The sequence below is a fragment of the Aedes albopictus genome, chromosome 3 (genome assembly GCF_035046485.1).
Source record: "Aedes albopictus strain Foshan chromosome 3, AalbF5, whole genome shotgun sequence".
In the NCBI taxonomy this organism is placed as follows: domain Eukaryota; kingdom Metazoa; phylum Arthropoda; class Insecta; order Diptera; family Culicidae; genus Aedes; species Aedes albopictus.
The window spans coordinates 32,444,431-32,468,137 of record NC_085138.1 but is presented as its reverse complement, the minus strand read 5'-3'; the positions used below and the strand labels follow the sequence as shown (position 1 = coordinate 32,468,137).

Genomic DNA, 23,707 nt, shown 5'->3' with positions numbered 1-23,707 from the left:
AAAAAGCTTTTAAAGAAGGATCCACACTTTAATGGAGAGTTTTAGAAAATGAGTGTAGTATTAGAAGTTTAGGGAACATTTTCTGGAAGCCACTGCTTTTTTTTTGAGGATTAATATTTTCAATCACAAAATTAATTTATTTTAAAAGTTGGTTACCTATAATAAAACTATTGGTAACATAATGGCATTTCTTTCTTCTTTTCAGATGCTGTGCTCGATTTGATCCTGTGTCGACAAACAACTTATCGATCACCTGTGTAACTGCGTAAAAGTGCGAGCTGTACAAGCAAATATTTTACTGAACAAAACGTCTTATCACATCAACCACCCACCCACCTAAGCATAGTTCAAGTTTGAAACAAGTGCTGAAAGTTTTCCTCAATCGTGTCTTCGTGTTGTAAGTGTCTGTCGTTCTCTCTATGGTAATTCATAAGTGTGTGTGCGTGTTTGTTAGTGTGTTTTAATCCAAAAGAAGTTATTGTGGAAGAAGCAGTTTCACTAGTCCCGAAAATAAGGCAGTGAACGTGTCACCAAATTAAAGGCTAACACACAATAACTACCGAAAGACGATCCGACAAGAAGACGTGGAAAACCCAATGGAAGTGGGGTCTAACCGCTGCTGCCGAGAGCACAAATAAGAAGACGAGCCGAGCCGGCAGTGGCGAATAATGGTGATTTATAACAATTTTGTCGTTATTGAGTGAAACTACTCGTTAGTGAGTGAGGGTGGAAGGACTCGACGACTCGTCGGAATCGGAAGAAGGAAAGGAAGATTGCGGACGCGTGAAGGGTGGTGTGAAGAGACGTGAACTGTACTGAAGCGAAGAAGATATGGATAATAATACAGTGCATCATCGGGTCGGTGTGGGGTGTCAAGGATAACGGAAGAAAGCGGAGAAGAGTACTAGAAGGAAGGGGGAAAAAGTTTCTTTATTGAAAGTTGCCGGTGGAAAGCTTGACGAGGGAGAAGAAGTGTGAGTTGAGCAAAGTCCGGCAAGAGGCAAATCAAGTGAAGCTCAGCCAGGAAGAAAGAGAAGATTAAAGAAGAAAAGGTGCAGGGGTTCGAAAGAAGCTATCGAGAGCGGGAGGAGAGAAGTGGTTTGTGCAGAGGCTGAGGAAGGCGCGGAGATAGTCAGCCAGTTAAGTGTGTGGCTCTGTGAGGCCAGCTGTGTGTGTCCCTCAGTGTATTCGTTTTGATGCCATCATTACAGACTACATTATGGAAAATTATAGCTAGAGGAGTGTCATTCGCGGTGACGGCGCTCCAGAAGGAAACAAAAGAAGGTAAGATTTACTTTTCAGAGTTGTTTTTTTCTTTTCTTCACCGGTTCACCGACGGAGGAAAACTTTTGAAAAGATTGTTTCAAAGTTATCCGAGTGATGAAATTCGTTGTCTCAGCACGTTCCGTTGTGGGACAGACAATAGGGGCTGACTTGACCTGAATTGCGGCAATCGGTTAGCAATGGCTGCTCTCGGCAGGTTGCGGTTCCGATCGAAGTTTAATATCCGTTTAAAGGGTGGTTTTTCAATTTCCTTGGGAGAGGTGTTGTTTTGATGGGGGATTGGAAAATTTCGTGCACAGTGAGAATTGTCATGTGACAAGGATTTTTAATGACTATATACAGGTCGGATTCGATTATCCGGAATGAGATTCTGATGCTTTTGAAACATATATCTTGGGAACGAAGAGCTGTATAAAGCTTAAATTTTGACATTTTGTCAAGCCAACTTCGATTAGCTGTCAGCCAAAATTTCAGCTTCTTACAGCATTCCGTTTGCGAGATATTATTTTGGGAAACACCAGCACCCGACTCCGGATAATCGAGTCCGACCTGTAATTGAAGTAGGCTTTTCTCAAGTTTTTTTTTCATATGATTCTCAACATTCCTAATACATTCAGGTACAGCTCGCTAATGTAGTGTACGGTTCGATTCTGTTGCAAAAGGTGGGTTAAATATGGTTTTTCAAAAAAAAAAAAAAAAAATAGAAGTTTTGAGAAAACAATAAGCGATCCCCGCAGCAATCTGATTAAACATTGCCGAACATGCGTCAAAAATTTGACTACAAAGTTTTTTGTGAGAATGAAAAAAAACACAAATCTGTATTTCTACCAAAGCTACCCTAGAAATTAATTCATAATTCAAGCATGAATAATACAATAAAATGTCCGGGCAATCTCGCTTTTTTTTCCTGATAGATCTATCTTGAATCGATTGAAGTTTTTCAATTTCTTTCATGGAACATGAGTTTATGAAAAAAAAAATTTTTAATTGCGACAGTGTATATTCCAACATTTAAGATTTCCATCGGTAAATGTTCTCGCAAATCCAAAGATTTTTAAAAAGTTTATCATGAGTTTCCTAGGAAATTATCCTGTAAAGCTATTAAAATATTCCTGGAAGTTTGATAGTAATTTTCTTCAAAGATTTCTCCTGTTACGTCTGCTGGAGAGTTTCTGACGACAAAATGGTCATCAAACAATCCAAGAAGATATTTTTAGGCACTTTTCAAAAAAAAAAAAAAAAAAAACTCGCCGAATTTCTCCAGGGATTACTGAAGAAATATCCTAATAAATTTATCCAGGTTTAGCCAGGAGTTTACCTGTAATGACTCCAGGATTCTGTCCTAGAATTTCTTTACGGCTTTTTTAGTTTAATTTTCTTGAATTGTTAAGGATTTTTTCCAATAACTTCATGATTATTTTTTTGCGTAAATTATTCGTAAATTACTGCACGTATTTTTTCATATTTTTCCAAAAAAAAATCTCAAGAAATCTCTCCAGGAATATGTTTTGGTATGTTTCCTGGACTTATTCAATAATTTCACCAGGAATTTTACATGAACTTTCCCAGGATTTCTTTAGATTTTTTTTTTCAAAAAAATCTTAAAAAATTATTACCAAATTTCCAAGAAATATTTCCGGATTATTTACTTTTATATGGCTACGCAGTCATTCAATGAACAAACAACGTTTTTTTTATTTACCCGACGTCTCGGCACGTGATTTGTGTCTTCTCCATGGTGGTAAATGTTTGAATAAAATATTGGCTTATGTTTTGTCTAAATAGAACTGTCAGGTCAAGTTGCTTTTGGTAGATGACTTTGAAATCACAGATTTTTTTTTACAACTGTCTAGTACAGGTCGGACTCGATTATCCGGAGTCGGGTTTTGGCCCATCCCAAAATAATAGCTCGCAAACGGAATGCTCTATGAAGCTGAAATTTTGACTGATTACTAACCAAAGTTGGTTTAACAAACTGTTCAGCTTTATAGAGCATTCCGTTCCTCAGATATATGTTTGGGAAGCATCAGAACCCGACTCCGGATAATCGAGTCCGACCTGTATTATTAAGAGTTCATTTAACATTTTTTCATGTGCGTAGTTTGGTATTTTACTATGTAATTCTCCACAAATTTCTTCAGATTTGTTTCCTTGTGCCTTTTTCTAGAATATCTTCAGAATTTTTCACGACACTTGTTAGGCAGTTATCAGTTTTTTTTATCTAAAAATTTTCATGGATTTCTCCTAGAAATTTCCCATAAAACTATTTTATGGATCTTTCCAGAACTTCTTTCTATAGTTTTCCAACTATTTTTGGTAAAAACATGTCCCTGATCGCCAAGATGAATCTCTTGAGCTGTTCCATGATTTTTCGAGATTTTTTCTTAGAATTTCTGCATGAAGTCTTTCATTTGAATTTGTCATGAATTTATCTAACAATATCGACAGGATTTTTTCCGAGTTTCGCTGTGTTATTTTTTAATGCAATTTCTTAAAGAGTTTTCTCAAAAAAATAATTTTTCAGGAATTATTCAAGGATGTTTTTCATGGAGTTCATCAGTGATTTCTCTATCTATTTTTATTTAATTATTACATGAACTTTTTCAGTAGATTTCGCTTAATTTCACGAGTGATTTCTCTTGAAATTTCTCGAGAAATTTGTTCAAGAGTATATCCTTGAATTTATCCTGTGAATTTCTCTAATGTTTTTCCTGAATGTTTTCAAGAAATTTATCTACAGGAATTTCTTTTCATGTTTTTGCATGAATTTTTGAAGGAATTTCTCAATAAACTTTTCCAGGAGGAGAAGCTTTTTCCGCATTTACTTAGAAGTTTCATCAGGAATTTTCATAAACTTCCAAGAAATTTAGAGGAACGTTTTCAAGAATCTACCCAAAAATATGATTTACCGCTAATTTTTGCATGGAAATCTTTGAAACTTTTCCCTAAAGTTTTCCAGCAATTATTCCTGGAATTTCTTTCTAAATGTTTTTTTTAGATTTTTTTTTTCAATTATTCCCCAATATTATCCACGATATTCATGATTTTCTCTTTGAATTTCTAAAGATTTTGTCATGAACTTTTTTCTGAAAAATTTCTCCATAAATCAGTCTAGTGGTTTCAAAAATTTTATCGGGACTTCAGAGGCTTTCTTCTAGTATCTTTCTCTTCTTGGCGTAATATCCATACTGGGACAAAACCTGCTTCTCAGTTTAAGTGTTATATGTGCACTTCAACGGGAATTAACTAAGAACTTCCGCTGCCAATGATCATTTTGCATGTGTACATCTTTGCAGATCTTTTCAAAACAATTTCCGTTCGATTACTTCAGTATTTTTTCATGAATTTCTTGATTTTTTCTTAAGAAGTTCAGAAGACTGTTCAGGATTTATAACAGGAATTTTTCTATGCCTTTGTCCATGAATTTCTGCGCGAATGACTCTTGATCTGTTTTTTTAGAGAATCTTCGGAATCCATTCTTGGACAATTTGTATGATGGATTTAACAAGTGCATCTATAAACCTATGTGATTTGTTGTAAAACATTGGTTTATCTTTCGGGTACCTTTCAGGACAAGGTATTTGGAGTACAGCTCCAATTTCCTCGAGCTATCTTGAGAAACGTCAAACCTATCTGGCTGAAAATGTAACTTGATGCTTGCTGCCACACAGTAAACATTGATTTACATTTTCAGCCAGTTCCTTTCGACGGTTCTCTAGATTTGTGCTCGTGAAAATTTATGCTGTGTACTCCAAACAGCTTGTCCTTAAATACGAATTCCTTCAAGTTCTAAAGAAAATAAATCAGTTTTCAATTCATTTATCAGTTTGAGGGTTACTTATCTGGGAAAATCGTTAAAAACTTACCTCCTGATTTTTACAAAGATTTCTTCTGGAATTTATCCAAAAATATGACAGGAAAGTTTTTCTAAGAATTTTACAAGAAAATTTCCAAGGCAAACTCTTTCAAATTGACCAACAATTTTTTCTTGTATTTTGATCATGAATTTCTGCAGGAATTTCTTCAGAAGCCATTCTTGGATTTTTTTTTGGAAATTTTCCAAGACCAATGTCTATAAAGTTATTTTCAAAAGTTTCGCCGGAAAAATCTTTAGGAATTTTTCTCTAACTCCTCCTAAACATTCGTGGAGGATTTTTTGCAAGAGTTTTTACAAATTTCCACACATTTCTCATTTTTTTTAGGTTAATCTAAAAACTTCAGCAGGGTTTTTAGAACTTTTTCATGGTTTTTGTTTTAATGTTCATAAGATTTAGGGACGACGGACCCGGTTAGGGTACTGATTCGAATCCTGTTCGACAGAATCGTAAGATGTTCTGTGGCTTAGTCGGTTTAAGCGCCGGATACGGAGCGATACGGAGTCGTGGGTTTGAATCCCTCTATTTGTTGCAGTTCAAGAAAATTTGGGGAAAACCCTTTTGAAATTATTTAAATTTTTTTGCAGGCTCTTTTGAAGACTTTTTTTTATCATTTTTCAAAATAATTTTCCTGTGATTTTCTTAAAAATTTCTCTATTATTTATTGTTAGAAATTTCCCCTAGATTTTTGCATGGGTTTCTCCAAAAAAATTTCAAAGAATTTCTCAAAAAAATTCTCCAGGAGTTTTCCTTGTACTTTTCCTGGAATGTATTCAATAATTTCACCAAGAATTTTTACATGGACTTTCTTATGGTTCTCTTTCAACGATTTTTCCAAAAAATAATCAAAATTTTCCAGGATTATATTGATATGAATGTTCTACTATACCGAGTTCAATTGATTTTTATCAGAAATTTCTCAAAGCTAGTTGCACTAATTATTAAAAATGTTTGAAATGTTCCAGTGAGATTGTACGGCGTTCAATTATCAGAGCTTTGGGCAATGTATAGGTCTCATTCATTTTGTTGCAATTCAATTGAATTAGGATGCGTACATCCTGTTCCCCGAATACACAAATTGCATGACCTAGATTGCTGGATCAATCCTGAAGCCCAACGACAAAAAGGTGTTCCAATTGCTGTTTACACACCGTTCCGCGGTGGCGTTGCACAGTGATGCGGCTCCATACAAAAGGTGGCAAAAAGTCTTAACATGCATGATATTCGTTCAAAGCTTATAAAAACTTTATTATTTATTAGAATATGTTAACTAGAAGTCATGTTGACTTCCTATGGGCCACATTGACCACTTTCAGGACCGTTCCGGAATCCTGGTTCCCCTGGGGAAGTGGAAAATTTGGCATTTTTTTAAAAACCTATCTTGCGACACATCGTTTGTCATAATTTTGCAAAATAGGACCACTAAAAGTCAATTCAGAACTTTTCTACCAGGTTGGCCACTTTCAGGACCGTTCCGGAATCCAGGTTCCCCTGAGGAAATGGACAATTTGGGAATGTTTTTTAGCCTCCAACGTCCAAAAGGGAATCAATGGAGGTAACAGATTGTTTTTGAGTGAGAAACGAATAGTACAATAGAAATGTTCATTTCGCCGAACCGGTTCATTTTACCGATTCATTTTTGAACCGGTAAAAAATATTTAATAATTCCGATTAGAAATCGTTAATTTTTTTTATAATTTATTTTCATGGGAAATTAAACATGAATAAAATGTATTATTTGCGAACCGGTTTGCTCAACCGGTTCACTTTTGAACCGGTAAAATCAAGGATTTCGTCCAACTGGTATTATGCTGATGTTCTATACATTATGATGATAAACAAGTGGAGAATGCAGTATTTGTTGAACCGTTTTGTCTAACCGATCTATTTGATCTCTTGAGGATAGTTGTTTTATAATTACATCTTATAGCTAACCTTCCACAAAAATAAAATAAGTGAATTGGAAAACCGGTTCATTTTCGAACCGGTAAAATCAAGAAATTCATCCCACTAGTAAATGGATGCCCATTCGACAAAAAAAAGATAATTTTGAGACCCGGTTAATCAAAAACAATAATTTATAAACCGGTTAATTAATTTTGCTGTCCAGCTTGATAATTGTTAATTTATTTGTATGAACGATTAAACATAGGACCAAAATAAGTGATATGGAAAGCCGGTTCACTAATCCGATAAACTTTTGAAAAGAGCAAAAAAGTTCCGCCTGTGCAATGACAGATCAACGAAACTAAATAATTTTGCAAACTGGCTAAAACCAACTTAGTTATGAACCGGTTAAAATAAATTATTGTTCAGTTTGAGAAACGTTGAAGTTCTCCTATATGAAGTTCTCCTAAATGATCAGAAGAACCAGTTCGTTTGACCGTTACACTTTTGAATCAACTAAAACAATTTCGTAACAGTACTTAGTTATGTATTTATTTATATTTTCCATAAATTTCTAATATTCATGAACACAAAAAAAATGTTGAATCAATACTAAAAAAAAATATTGTAAAGAAATATTTTTTCGAACGGCTACCAGTATAATAAGCCAGAGCATAGAGTTATTGGTTAATGCTTGAGGAAGTGGCGAAAATTAGGATCTATCTGAATTAGGCAAAATATCCGATAGAAAAACAAAAACACGTAATTACTCACATATGACAAAAAAAAAAGTTTACCAGAAGTGTGTAATGTAAACAATATATTTAACATGGATTAATAAGTTCAAGTATTTTGTTTTTTTTTTTCAACGTATCTAAGGTTTACAATTTCGATAAAAACAACTTCCTTCTATTTATTGGCGTAACGTTCCAGCTTTAACAAAATCTGCTCATCAGCTTCAATTATAGTTCTTCAAAGACTTCCGTAGTTATTTACTGAAAATTGTCTATGCCAATTTACTTTTTTTTGGCGTTTGACACATTCCACGCGTTACGTTTTGCGTGAATATCAAACTTTTGCTTGTTGATAAATTCATACAAACCAACTTATCAAAGGATCGGATTTGAATATTAGGGTCATTTCATGCTTTCTAATTAAAATTGGTCCTTTTTACTTCGAGAAAATCAAGAAACAGGACCCAAAAGGACAGCATCGCAATTGAAATTTTAAATACGAAAATATTCTGGAACGGTCATAAATCGAACACAAACTACAATAACTAAAATACTTTTCACACATAAAAATGTTAACATTCTACAACAAACATCGGCTCTGTTATGCGCTATGGTAGCTGAGCTGATACAAATGAATCCGTAAAGCTTCATGACGTCTGAGCCTTGAAAATAAAAAGTGGAATGATAAAAGATAAGAAATGGAAGCAATGCAATCGTAACAATTTGAAGATATACATGTATCTCCTTTTATTCTCAAAATAAGTAAAGCAATACGCTAACTATAAGCAGGAGGTCAAATGTTATTCAACATAAGGGCTTTCTGTTGTTTCTTTGCCGAAAAACATATGTTGCGCAAGTTTGCGCAAAATAACCCCTAGGTTTTCTGAAAGCTGGCAAAAACATCTTCAAAATGAATATAGCGTCAAAAGTGTACAAATGTGTGCTCATATTTGAAAACTTAGAGGAAGTTTGTTTTTGTTTTTCCATACATTTTATATGGGAGCTTAAATTTCAAGTATGATTTACACCCACTTTAAAGCTCTGGAAAAAATTCAAGTTTTGTTCAATCAGCACCAAATTTTGAAAATAGACTATTCAAATGTCGAGAAAAAATGAAAAAATACATTTGAATCAAAATATGTAAGTTGATTTTTCGACTTTTTTCCGCCCTCGCATCACTGTGCGTTGGTATCGTTTATAGTGTGGTCGTGTGGTTGTTTCCCTAAATATCCTCCTGTTTTTTTGGGACAACAATGACAGGACCCACCATCATCCTTCTCACGGTGTATCGCAAAACAAATTCCCGTTCGTATCGGATGTCCCAGGTGGGATATGATGGACAGAAGATTAGGAAATAATAGGTTTTGCTTTTTATTGTCCTTCACAAGGTGCGAGTTGATAGAAATCTATGGGATGTAAACAGGTGAAAATGTTTCCTATGGGGCGCCAATAATGGCATGTAGGAAATGTGTCGAGATTATTGGACACGGATTGACGCGGAAACAAGATGTTCGATAATGCATCTTGTGGTTAGTAATCTCAGTTCCATCCTATTCAGAAAGTCGATTGATAAATCTATAAATTAGGGTTTAAGTTTGTGATTGTCTTTTCATGCTTTGAATCCCTTATTTGTAGAATTATTCATCTACAATTAATTGGCTTTTCGGTCCGGATAAATTACGAGCGGGGTGATTATATTTCATCCGACGTTTCGGCCCTCGGTTTGGGCCTTCTTCAAGGAGTCTAAAATAGGGGTGTTTTATTACAAAAATTCACATTTTGCTTTGGGCCGATGGATAATTTTGCCAATCAGTTGGTCGTTTTCAAAATTACCTAATTTGTGGATTTATCTTCTATTTTTCGGTAAAATAATCTGAAATTCAAAAAAATAAACTGGGAAAATAAAAAAAAAAAAAAATACACAACACATTGAGCCACAACAGAACTTAAATACATTTTCCGACCATTGTCTTTCCCGCATGTGTCAAAACAGATAACGTGGCACTATTGCTTGCACACATTTAGAAATTTCGTTCAACAAAAAAGCCGCCCCCTCTTAAACCATCATCCATTTGCAAAAGCACCCAAGAGCTCTGAATTAAATCATCAACCGTGAAAAACTTAACAAAACATTCGTGCTGCTGCTGCTCCAGTTGAATAATGGAAGGAAGAAAAGTAAGCAAACTTTCATCCTTTGGTACGTCGTCGTTGAAGTCGGCTCGAATCAACTGGCGGGTACTGCTCCTGCTGTTATTGCTATTGTTTGTCCTTTTGTTTTCGTATTATTCGGCTTCCAGCTCGTGAAAATAACAGCTGAGTTGTTTCGGTTCCAGTGCTAGAGGTAAACGTATCTCATGTATGAGCACAAACATCTTCTACACGTGGATGGTCACTTTAGGTTTGGGCCTTGAGAATGCCATGCTCTTTAAACGAATTTAGTAAATTTTAAGTGGGCTTAATGAAAAACTTGTGCAACAATATAAACGACACATAAAAAAGTTACTATTATACGTGAAAAATTGGAAAATTTCCAATAAAAAATAGAGGTGCAAGCAATACTAAACTAAAAAGCTGCATAAACAAATTAAAAAGTACACACATAACTTCAAAATTTCCATAATACTTGATTTCCAATAATCAATTAAAATTACAGAAAATGTAGTAAACGCGAAATTTAATCTATGTAAATAAGAATGGAATGGCGTGTATGTTGAGAATTGGCCTAAAACGGATAACCATAATATAAATTTGAAACGACAAGCATTAAATTTTGCTGCATTTTAGCAGAAAACATATTAAAAGTACTGGACAAATTAATAATGAACTCCTTGGAGAAGTTTCTAAGTAAAATTTTTGAAAATATGTTTTGAAAAATTATTCCAAATGTTCAGGATTACATTTGGACAAAATCAAACAAAAATTCTAGACAAAAAAAAACCAAAGAGAAATATATTGAAAAATTGATGGAAAAGTTTTAGGTAAAATAATTAAAACAATAAAAAATAGAGAGACACTCTAGGATAAATTTCTTGAAAATTCTTCGAGAAAGTTTCAAAGACATCCATGCCAAAATTCAAGATAAATTTTTAGAACAAATTCATGGAGATATTCTGAGAAATCCTGAGAAAGTTCCTTTGAATTTCTTGAAAAAATGGCTTCTTTAGCGGTGTTGAGATAATTCCATTTTCTGAATCTGCATGCCAAACTGTGCCGAAATCCAAACTTTCATGATTTTTTGCCCGAGAACCAATTCAAAAATGAATTAGATGTTTGTATGGAAGCGATTTGTCGAATCATCCCTTGTCACATTTTGTACTAGGTGGAGCTGTCAAGTAGTTGCCCAGCTGCCAAAAAGTGATTTCATAAAATATTTTTGAAATTGATTTTAGGTACCAAAACAAAGTTCCGTAAACCGGGGTCAAATTGATCTCCGGGTCGAAATTGATCAGACGATTTTCCGTTAGATATAACATTCTTCAAATAGTTTCCAAGCAAATATCGTTTAGTATCGGTTCCCAACTGCACGATAGTTGAAAGGAAATTACTTAAAATATGCTAAACCTAACCGAAAAACGTGTGATCAATTTCGACCCGAAGATCAATTTGACCCCGGTTTACGGTTCCTAAAATCTGAAAAAAAATCATAGTGGTTCCGAAAACGGTACTCTTTGGTATAAAATCAAAAAAGCAATACATATTTCAAAATTTAAGAACTCAATTCCTGGAAACTTATTGCTAAAACATTCCTAGGAAAACAATAATGGCGTTCCTGGTGAAATTCATAGAAAAACGTCTTGAGAATACCCTTAAAACTTCCTATAGAATCTTCTGCCAATATGCCTCAAGAAATTCCTGGAAAATTCTTATTGAATTTTAAAAAGCAATTCCTGTTATTATTCGTTGAAACATTTTTTTAAGCATCCTAGGAAATTATTATCGAAATTCAAAAGTTTCGTTTTAAGGAAATTTCTCAGGAATTCTTGAAGAAATTATTCGAGAAATCAAGCGAAAACTTTTGGGAAAATTACAGAGGAAAAATTCTTGAAGCAATCGCTTAAGAACTGAGAAAAAATCTTAAAAAAATCTTAGAAAAACTCCTGAATATATTCTGAAAAAAAAAACAAATAACTCATCGAAACCTTAAGTAAAAAAACCCTGTCGATATAATTGGACAACTTCGTTTAGAAATCCCAGGACCGACTGATAGAGAGATCCCTAGAAATTTTTTTAAATTAATTCTAACCAAAAAGAAATTCTAAAGAAAAGCTCGAGTAATCATGGAAAAGATAAAAAAATAGTGAAGAAGGAAATATTCTTAAAGAAATTAATAATAAAAATCTTAGATAAAACTCTGGAGAAATCCTTGCAGTGATTTTATTAGAAATTTCCTGAAATGTTTTTCAAGAATTTTGTATGAATATATTCTGCACAAAGTACACAAGCAGTGTCGATATACCTTCCAAATTACCGTTATAATTCACCAAAATATATATGTGATGGAATACTAGAAGAAGTTCCAAAAGAAACCGTGGCACTAGTGATGAAACATAACAAAAAAACGAAAACCAATAAAATTATAAACGTTTCAGGCTGAAATGTTGGGCAATGCCAATACAATCGTTTGAGTTTCCTAGAATGAGAAAAAAAACTTCTTGTGAGTTTGTTATAGGAAAATTGATTGAGATTCTAACAAAACATCTTGGTGGAAAATATGCAAAATTCAAAAAGGCCTTTAAAAAGTTTTGTTGAATCCTGGAATCCTGGAGAAAATTTTTGAAATCCCTAGAAAAATTTCCGGTGTATTTTTTGAAATTATTTCTGGAGAATTCCCTGGAGGTATTCCAAGAGAACCATCTGTCGAAATTACTAAAGGAACCCAGAATAGACACTAGAGAAATTCAAGGATAAATCCTTGGTTCTATTTTATCCCGATTCTGAGCCATAGGTGTTTTTGACATTGGTGCCACCTAGTGGACGAATCTGAAATCATTGCCATATTGCTTGATAGTTATTTACTTGCTACAGAAACTATCTGTGTGTATGTATAAATGCTATCATAAACATCTCGATTAGATATATGTGGAAGTATTTTCAAATAGATTCGATGCATTTTTTCTCGAAGTTACTTGGGAACTTCGTCTAGGGATTCCATCGTACATATCTCATGGTATTTAAAATTTCTTGAGTGAGTCTTTGGCTAACTCTTTCATAAACTTCTTTAGAAAATTTCTTCATTTTCATCTGAAACTTCTTCAGCGATTATCTAGAGATTTTTTTGTCTTTATTATAGAGACTTTCAGCCTGGGGCTGGTTCGTCTCTTATCTAGAAATATTTACAGGAATCGTTGGATATTTTTAAGGCATTTGTTGGAGTATTCTTCAATTTATGCAGTTAGCACTCAAGTATGTTATTGAGAATTACTTCAGGATTTTTTCTTAAATTCCTTCAGATTTTTTTTTCTAAGAATTCTTGCTGGAATCTTTGAGAAACTTCTGCATGGACTTATTGGAAAATTCTTCCAGAAATTATTTCAGGAGTTCAACCAGCTTCCTCAAGGTATTTTCTGAAATTTCACCAATGAATTACTCCAGGAATTCTCGAAGAATTTCTGCAGGGATTCGTTAGGAAAAAGCTCTAGATATTTTCATGGGAATTTCTCTAAGATTTTTTTTCGGATTTATTTTCCAGGTATTCTTTCATAAATCCTTTCAGAATATCATAGGAAAATTTTTCAGAGATTCATTTTATCGAAAGTATCTCAACAGTTACTACATCTACTAGAATTTCTCCAAAGCGTCTTCTTTTCAGAATCCCCTCAGAGATTTTTATCAATTACTTAGGGATGCTTTGGAGAAATTTCTGCAGACATTTCTTGATCCCCTCCTTAAGGGAATCATTGGAGAGTTCTTTTAGAGAATTTTGAGGGATTTATCCAAAAATACCATTAGCAATTCCTTCATGTATGATAAAGCGATTTTTTGTGGGATTTGTCAATTTAGGTGTTTTTTTCCTTCAATGTTTTTTTGCGGAAGTTCTTAAATGATTCTTCCAGGAATCCTGTGATAAATTCTTGCTTTCATTCATTATGGGGCTTTTGAGCGCACTCAAGCCACTCGATCTTAATTGAACATTGTTCATGAGTATATTATATCAATATGTAAACTTCCTCTCTGGAGCCACCAATGCACAATGGTCCACGAACCAGATTTACGAGGAAAGATGCATTCAGCGCCTTCAAATGATTTTTAAGACAAACTTGGTCTTCTATAAAGTTGTCCCTAACAAGAAGGCCCTCTTTCCAATGTGCATGAAAATTTGGGTGGTCCATATTTTTAAAGAAATTGGAAAACGAACTTTTTTATTTGCAAGAATAACTATACACATTCTTCGGGAAAGTAGTAGATCTATCAATTTTGAGCAGACTTGCTGAATACAGTTTTTATGCTTCTTTAAAATTGATCGATTTAGAGATGTTTTTCTAAATTAGCTTAGGGTGGTTCAAGAAAAAACTGTTTTCTGGCATTTACTTTTTCAGATTCAATTTTTCATCAAAGTCGTTCAAGAAACACTTGTAGAACATTTGAAGACGCGTCTTTTCATTCGATGAGATGGTCGTTATCTCTTTTGGTTCATTAGTTACAGGTGTTTTTCTTAAAAGAATAATAGTTTTTTGAAAAGGTGATATTACGGATTGGGGTAAACATAAAAAATGTCTTTTGCCAGCATTCAAAAGAAGCAATGTTGTTCTTTTAGAGAATTTTTAGGAATTTATCCAAACATACCATTAGCAATTCCTTCATATATTTCAGAGAGATTTTTTGTGAGATTTGTGAGATGTTTCTTTTTTCCTTCAATATTTTTTTGCGGAAGTTCTTCAATAATTCTTCCAGGAATTCTGTGATAAATTCTTGCTTACATTGGGAATTCATACATTATGAGGCTTTTGAGCAAGCTTTGAACTCAATCTTTATTGAAAATTGTACATGAGTATATTATATCAGTATGTAGACTTCCTCTCTGGAGCCACCAACGTCGTCATTGGTTAATAGGAATCATTGTTTTGTCTGTTTCTCAAGCACTTAACCTAATTTACAGCTCTATTGTCCACTTGGGAACTACGTGAGCGATTACAATTGACAGCTGCAGTTACACTTTCTACAGCACATGTAGGCACTGTAGAAAGTGTAACTGCAGCTGAAATTATTCTATTCTAATTCTACTATATCAAACTGGTTGCCTATGTGCTGCTTTAACCTTTCTAAGGACTGGATCGTTAATTATGAGTATACCTTTCAGGCTCTGTATTAAAAAAAAACTTTGCCTTATTTTGACAATGGCTGTTTGTCTTTGTATTGCCAGCGTTGTAATTAAACGAAAACCTTCATTAAAAATTAAAGTTTTTCCTCAAGGGGAACAATGCGAGGGATTACGGAAGTCGAGCGAAAATCGATTGTGACCGCAATAACTGTACTGCAATAAAAAATGATTATCGCCAAGAAAATTAGCAAAAGTTTAAGGTGTTAGCGTTTTTGCTATTCAAAATGCTGCCAAACGATTTGGTAGCATAACACACTGAGAGACTCACCCGGACGCGGCATTGTGCATTGGTGGCTCCAAAGAGGAAATTTACTAAATCTTTAACGCAAAAAAGGATGTATCCACCAAAGATTGTGCAGAATAGTGATTGAACGACTATTGGTATGGTTCTGTGAGCTAAGGAGCATAATTTCCTTTTGACCTAACCAAAACAGATATGTCCAAAACGCAGTCAAATTCTGGCGGGTTATGTGAAAATTCGAGCTCGGAAACTGTACGACGATGTTTTGAGCAAAAATTACATGTGCATAATCATGGATGATGAAACGCATGTCAAAATGGACTACAAGGCACTTCCAGGGGCACAGTTTCTCACTGTGAAGCGAGGCATGGATGTTCCAAATTCGGAGAAATCGTTTTTTTGCGAAAAATTTGGAAAAATGTGTTGGTATGGCAAGCAATTTGTCAAAGTGGTTACCTTTCTTCACCGTCCCAAGTATGAACGTCAAAATATACCGGAAGGAATATCCCCAGAAACTAATTCTGCCACCCATCTGAAAGCACAAAGATCCTACATTGTTTTGGCCGGATTTGGCATCCTGCCACTACGCGCGTGACACCTTTGACTGGTATGGAACTTACAAAAGAAATAAAACATGTTTAAATACAGCAATTTTCAAGTGTACTCATAATTAACGATACAGTTCTTACTATGTCCATGGTAGAATGATGAGCACGAAGATGTTTATGTGTGGCTGAGTCCGATTGAGGATACATTATGAGTTGCCATTTTGCCGATATCCAAGTTTCCGGGTTCGTTAGAGCTATGAGAGCTCAGAAGAGGGTCAAATGCCAGCCGCTCTCTGAGGAAAGAGCAACTGACGAAGAGCCGGGGCTGGGATCGACTCAAAGAGAAGTTTCCACTAGGATTTATACTCCAATAATTTACTTTGTGCGGCTCCGTGGTCGTGCGGATAGTGTCACCAAGCTCTTAGTTGCATCGTGTTGAGGAGCGTGGGCTCGATTCCCGCCGCAGCTGCCAGGGAAAGTTTGCGGCAGTGCCATTGGGCATTACATGCTAGTCCGTTGTCTAGTGTCGTACTTCCTTAAAAGAGCCAAAAAGCTCTCTGGAACCATTGAACGTGTCCGTGTCTTTTTTTTTTTTATCCTGCTGATGTTCTATCCTGAATAGGGCAAGTTTTTGGGTAAATTTTGAGGTTCTAGAGTGAACTTTAAAGTTGATTCTTATTAAACATTCTACATGAGTATATTCTAAGTCTATATATTGCGTTTTCTCTCTGAAGCCACCAACGTCGTCTTTGGTTATTCGGCAGCAATTTTTTCATTCAACACTGACTTTTCCATGTAATGAAAATGCATTCGTTCATAGTGTTCCGGGCATTGAATGAAATTCAGTAAACGTATTTATTTTTTCAAGCACATCCAAAACAGGCCTTAGATAGTGTTTTGGCGATCTAGTCCTGTTTAGTATATATTTGTTCAAAATAGCTTTCGATCGGTATTGAAACGTCTAAGCATTCAGTTGATTTCAGTAGCAAAGGCTCCCGGATAAACTGCCGTAACGGTCGTGCATCTGAAGATTCAATTTCAATGCCATCCTGGTTTTAGCACGAATTACTCGTCTCCAGGACCACCTTATCCATCTTCTTTTCGAACGGTGATGCGCGGTATTTTCTCAAGCTCTCATCATACCGAATGGATCAGATTTACCTTCCAAGAAGGATGATAGCCCACCACGAAAATGCTTGTCGCACGCGGATGGGACGACTCTTTGTCCCGCAGCTTCGGCGCTAATTCGCCGCGCCATTTTCCGGTAATTTGTCACGCCACAGTGGATTGACCGAAAAGCGACCGGACCAGATGCGATTTATCAACATGGAATGGCTTCCACATTTTTCGCCTGGTAACACGCGCCGCGGATGATGGAATAAGCCGTGGATTTATCGATTACGATGCACTTTGCGCGAGGCGATCCAAGGCAAGAGAAGGTTAATCCTTCGCCCGCAGCTCAGCTCTGAAGTTCTCTAATCGGCTGCTAGATGGTCTGGGAACATGACATTCCAATTTATTCTGGCTTTCCGAGCACAATCCACCGTTGATCATCGGAATAATAAAACTGCATATCCTGTCATGCGAAGCGCGTTTCTCGCCTGCCGTATTAAATTATTCCTGTCCATTCTCGTTTGCTGGGGGTGGCGCTGCAATTTTCTCCGGGAGCTCCACTGCACCAAAGAAACTCACAGAAAGGGGTGGGGATTGGGGGGACACTGTCAGCAAATCGCATTTATCAAGTCGCCCTCTTCGTCCATCGTCGTCGTCGGTCCGTGTTGGTTGGTGGGCGAGGCAGCACTTGGTATTTATAGCTTAGTTACACTTCACTGCCTGGTTGCTGTTTTTCCATTTCTAGTCTTCAGCTTTTTCCACACTCCGGGCCACCGAGAGCAGGACTGGATGGTGTGATGGAAAAAGCCATTTCCCGACCGACCGACCGACGGACCGACCTACCAGCTGAGGAAATGCAAATTATGCACATTTCCTTTTTCCCACTACACGTACCTAGCTTCCATCGCACCGTATCGGTGCGACGACATGAGAGTGGACTCAAACCCTACGGACCAACGACGACGACGACGGCGTATAAGTCAGTCAACAGTCAACCACTTTGGATGCGTCGAACCGCTATCATCCGGACCTAGAGCGAATAAAAAAAAGTCTCGAATGGAGCCATGGAGCATAGCGCACGCTGCTGTTCTACACCGTTGTCGTCGTTGTCGTGTTCAGCGTTCTGCCCCTAGGTGAGACGTTCTAACACTGACTGACATCGCACGCAGGGGTAGTTAGGCTTAAGTCCTGGTCAAAAGTCCGTGCAGTAACGGCGTCGCGTATAGCTTCAGTTGTTTTGAGCAAGTGAAGAGGGGAGTAGCGTTGACATTCACACGATCTACTTCATCTGTTGGATATGTAGTTGCAACATTCATGTCCTTCTTGGTAAAATTGTACGGACTGCCCATTCCCGAGCAGAGGAGAATATCAAATTGATAACTACGAAATCACATAATCTGTTTTTATATCTTAATTTGTTATTATTAAATTATCAAGGCAGATATTTTTTATAACAAATTTTGTTGGACAATCGCATTTTGTTATAATCAAGCTATTAATATACATTCATCATATTACATTTCAATAACATATTTTGGTAAAGTGCAAGTTTTGTTATTGTTGTACTTTTGATCAACTTATCAACAATAGCAAAACAGTAACAAGTTTTGAAATCAAAGCAACATAATTCGAGATTAACTTAGTTTATGTTGTTTTCCATAATGAGGGAGTATGAGCGTGCATGTTTCACGCCAGTCTCCTTACTATTTATAGCACTACATCTCAGCTGTGAAAAATTCTTGGAGAGTCCTTCGGAAACACTCCTGGTTAAATCCTCCAAGAAATTTTCAGAGAAATCTTTGAAGGAATTCCATGCAGAATTCTGGAGGAATTTCTAGAGGAGGAATCCTTGTAGAACCCAGGAGGAATTTTCGACATAATTCTTGAATCCAGAGAAAACCCGGAGAAATTTAAATTAAGTTTCCAGAAAAATAATCTGTGAAAGATTTCCAACATCTTAAAAATGTTCTGCAAAACTGTTGAGCATTCTAAAAAATCATCAATTTCAGTGCTGAAAAAAAGAAACAAAACAAAAGTCACAAATTGCTATCGACGACCAAACTTTTTCAAGTATAATTACGTTTTGATTTCAAAATCGTGCTCCCAAGTCAATTAAAGTAGAACAGTTTTAATTACGGCTTAATGTATAAGCTCGTTTTATTTAAAAATATAGATATTACTAACGTTCAATTTTCTTGCGTTGTATTGAACAAACTTCAAAAATCAGAAAAAAACGGAAAGGTCTCACCAAGTTTACTGTAATTTTGGTTGAAATTGGGCCTTGACATCCTTATTTTTTTCCTCGGTAAAACTGTATCCAGCAAGCTTGTTCAAAACCTATTCTTGTAGAAGCTTATCTGTTGAGTTCACAGTTTCCACAGTTTCATATTAATCCTATTGTAAGCACTCCTTATCAACACATCTTGAAATGCACTAGGAACTGTTTCACTGATGACAAATTCTCTTCTTCAACGGAACAACCGATAAAAATAGATATCAGGATGGTCCCTATTATAACTTTAGCCATTCTTTTTATTGTTGTTTTCTTATTACCTCTTTTGCATAGAAACAGAACGATAACGATTAAAGTATTTTTTTGACAAACCATTCACAAACTTTTGGAAGCAATAATTTTCTTCTCTATGCCGGATGGCGTCGCACCATAGGCTTTTCCACACTTTTTTCAACAGGCCGAATCGAAAAATTTGACGGAACGCAATATTGTACAGACTGCTTTTAAGGCTCAAATAACCATCATTCAGTCATCGACAATCATCAATTTTCCAAAGCAGTTTTCTTGCTAGAAATCCAAAAACCGTAAATGAAAACTATTTCACTTCTATCCAGATGCTGAGTAGAGTACAGTGATAAATTTTCATTACCATTGGTTGTGATTTCAGCGAAAAAACTGCATTTTATTTTCTGGAAAAGGATGGTGGTTTGTTTACTCTTAAGAAACAAAGTTGGGAATTTAGCCTTGGTTAAATTTTAGATAATGGCAACAGAAGCATGATTGTCTCTAAGTATCGGCCACGGACGATGAACTTTCAGTTGAAATTTGATCATTGGTAATCCTGCAATGAAAAGAGGAGAAATTGTTTCAATTGGTTATGTTTCTGCTCAGACAGTAAGAGACATAAACAGAATCGATTCCTTGAGGTCATCGAAACATTTCAATATGTTGATGTCCAAATCTCTCAGAAACGAAAAATGAAAAATAGTGTCGTTCTGTGGTCAAGAAAATGTCAGGCTTGCTCATGTCTTGAGTGATTGTTCCCCTGAAATTTGTCTGCTTTAAGATAGTCTAAATAAATTTCTTGGTATCAGCCTATCGATGAGTGCCATTTGACCGAATGTCGTTTCGCCGAATGATGATTCAAAGAAGTAAGTGGCACTGTCATACTAATTATCAACGACGCGTTCGTAGTGTTTTCTGAAACGTTCACAAAGTAGCTTTCCCTTTCTTTGTAGATTTATTGATAGAAAAACTTGACATTATGTCAGCTAATGCGATCATCGGAAATGTTATTTTTTTGTAAATCGTAGGCTTCTTCTTCTTCTTCATGGCTCTACGTCCCCACTGGGACTTGTCCTGCCTCTCTTCAACTTAGTGTTCTTTGAGCACTTCCACAGTTATTAATTGAAGGGCTTTCTTTGCCTGCCATTGCATGAATTTGTATATTGTGAGGCAAGGACAATGATAAACTATGCCCAGGGAGTCGGGAAAATTTTCCCAACTGGAACGGGAATCGAACCCGCCATCTCCGGATTGGTGATCCATAGCCTTAACCACTAGGCTAACTGGAGATCCAAAAAATCATAGGCTATTCTTTCCAATTCAATCTATAAAGGATTTGTTGCATTGGAACTGCTCATATTTTTGTGTCTCTGTGGCTTTACATTCCCACTGAAGGTTGGCCTGTCTCTTCAACAGTTCATTGAGCTGTGTTCGTTGAGCTGTAGCAGTTAATTAAATGAAGGGCTTGCTTTGTCTATCTTTGCACGACTTTGTACATTGTTAGGCAAGCACAATGAGCCACTATGTCCACGGACATCGAAAAAAATTCCCGATCGGATCGGGAATCGAACCCCCCGTGAACGGAAGGCTTACTAGAGGCATTTTTCTTTCTTTTAATCAAAGGCTGTTCCTTCGAGCTCTTCTATTGTAGGGAACAGCAATACTTAGTTCTCTGGTTGAAGACGGTGTTAGTTGTCTTTTTAATGAAGGTCAGTTTTGGGACCCTGGGGTCCATTGGACCCCAACATATATTCTCGCGTATCTCGTGATCCTTACTTTTTGAAAGGGTGATGTTTTCAGCAAAGATGTTAGGTATGTGAAGGCCTATCTAGTGATAAACAATTCAGTGCAGGAAATTTCCGCTAGGTGGCGCTAGAGAGCATCCAAAAATGTTCCCAATCAATAGGATGAAACGTACCTAAGCAATCTGAGAAGACGCTCATTACAATAGGGTTAATCGCCTTTTTGTGTAGATGGGTAAACAATGAACATATATGTCATGTGGCTCAAAAGGGGTCGTTCAAATATTACGTAGCGCTAGAGAAGCGAGGGGTGTGAAGCGCTGTGTTACGCTTTATACGAATTTTTCAAATTTCCTGCACAAGAGTGGTTACGTGGGGTAGAGATGCATTCTAAAATTGTCAAATTTCGCGTTACGTATTATTTGAATGGACCCAAAGCGACATGACAGACAAACAGACGTAACACTGACGGAATTAACATCTCATATATCGCAAGATCCTGACTATTATTAGAGCTATTTGTTTGGGAAAGGGCTTACAGTTGATGAACCGTTTGGTTTGATATTTCTCCACAAGGCGGCGCTTTACAAATTTTATATCTCATATATCTCAGGATCCTGATTACTTTTTTTTCCTCCCCTGTTGGGGAAATTAAGCCACTGCGTCCAATAGGATGAACTTTTGTTTAATAGGCTGATAACTTAGAAAGATGTTGTCTTTGGCATATTTGCTCGGTAGGTCAAACATTCACAGAGAATGAGCCATTTGATTTTTCGGAACTCTGCCATGAGGTGGCGCTATTGAGCATGTACAGTTTATATCTGTCGTACATCGGGATGCTTATTATTTATAGACATGGTGTTTACGGTAAAGTTTTTTTTAGCATTCATCGGCCTACATAAAAAGCCAAATAATTCATATTTACCTTTCAAGATGCGCGTCGTACAACGGCGTCAAAAACACCATCAAAAACCTCGCCCGTCGTATACAACGCAAGTGTGGTGCAGTTTTGGAATCGAATGGGCACGCGTCCTGAAAGGTTAACACCATAGAATCTACAGCATTGCGGATATATGGTTGAGTAATGAAATGTTTTTTTTTAATAGTAGATTTAGAGTGTAGCAATAGATTATGACGTCGCACAACCCAGACGTAGTGGTGCTAGTAAGCTTTCAAATTTCACCTCTTAGAGGAATCCCGGAAGCAATTCCTGGAGAAAATCCTGATGGAATCTAGGGCTAAACTCTCGGAGAAATCCCAAGAGAAATCCCAGATGGATTTTCAGGAAAAATTCCTGAAGAAATTGCGGGAGGATATCCTAGAGGAGCCCTAGGAAAAACTCCTGGGGTTCCAAAGGATTCCTTCTATGAATTTCTTATTGAATCGCTGGTGAAGTTCCTAAAACAATTCCGGGAGAAATTCGTGGGAAAAAAATCCGGAGGATTAGTGGGTTTTCTAGATAAAGCCCTGGAGGAACCTTGGCAAGAATTACTTAAAGAACTCTTGTAATATTTTATTAAAAAATCCCGGGAGAATTTGCTTTAGAAATTCCTGAAGGAATCATTGGTGGAAATTTTTTAGAACCCCTGATGCAATTACTGGAACATGATGAAGGGCTTCCTAAGAGAATCCCTGAGAAAAACCTTGATCACTGAAGGAATTTGTAGAACAATACCTGAAGAAATCCTGGAATGGATCAAGTGAGGTGATTTCGAACTTGGTTTTATTCAGACAAGCTGCTCTCAATAGTATGTGCGATTTTGTCAAAGATGTCGACTTTGTATGTTTTCACTGGGCCAACATTATGATTAAAATACACCCCATTGTCACCCGGTAGGAATATTAATCCTTAATAATTACAGAAAACATTAAAATGATATATGTATATTCATTGTACTGAGATATCGGAGAAATAAATTGATTGTGCAGGAGCACCATCAACTATTTTCACCATAAAATATTTTCTTTCAATCGAGTTATCAGGTAACAAATGTATATTACATTTTTGCGGTGTGGTTCGAAAGTCTTATCCATATGTAATCTTTGCAACTATACTTTCGCCACCTGGTGAGTCCATTCCGAAGTAAATTATCCATCAAATAGGATTGTATTGGTATTGGTACTGTTTGTCAATATATTGCATCAAGACATTCACCTCAAAAGAAGTTTACTTTTTAACACTTTTTCCGAAGACACGAACACTCTATGCATTCAGAATATCAAGATATTGAAGCTATCAAAGCGTTTTTTGAACACACACTAGCCCCAACAACTAGGCTTATTTCGATTCAATTTATTTATCATAAGATTGCCCTTGATCTGTGGAACAATTTTGTTTGTCGAAGACAGCATTATTCTAGGAAGCCATGATCAAAAGATACAATCATTCGTGCCATGGGGTCCAATAATGGACCCAGGGATACAAAATCGGCCGGTTCAACTTTGAC

General features: G+C 36.2%; 1 protein-coding gene across 12 annotated transcripts in view; it reads left to right on the top strand.

The window, feature by feature from the left end:
* Positions 1 to 23,707, top strand: part of LOC109415966 (high affinity cGMP-specific 3',5'-cyclic phosphodiesterase 9A) — a 680,025-nt gene that overhangs the window by 196,051 nt on the left and 460,267 nt on the right. For all 12 annotated transcript variants that reach the window (XM_062856633.1, XM_062856639.1, XM_062856630.1 and 9 more), the window contains one exon: positions 206 to 1,284. The gene's annotated coding sequence lies outside the window, so the exon portion shown is untranslated. The remainder of the gene's footprint in view (positions 1 to 205; positions 1,285 to 23,707) is intronic.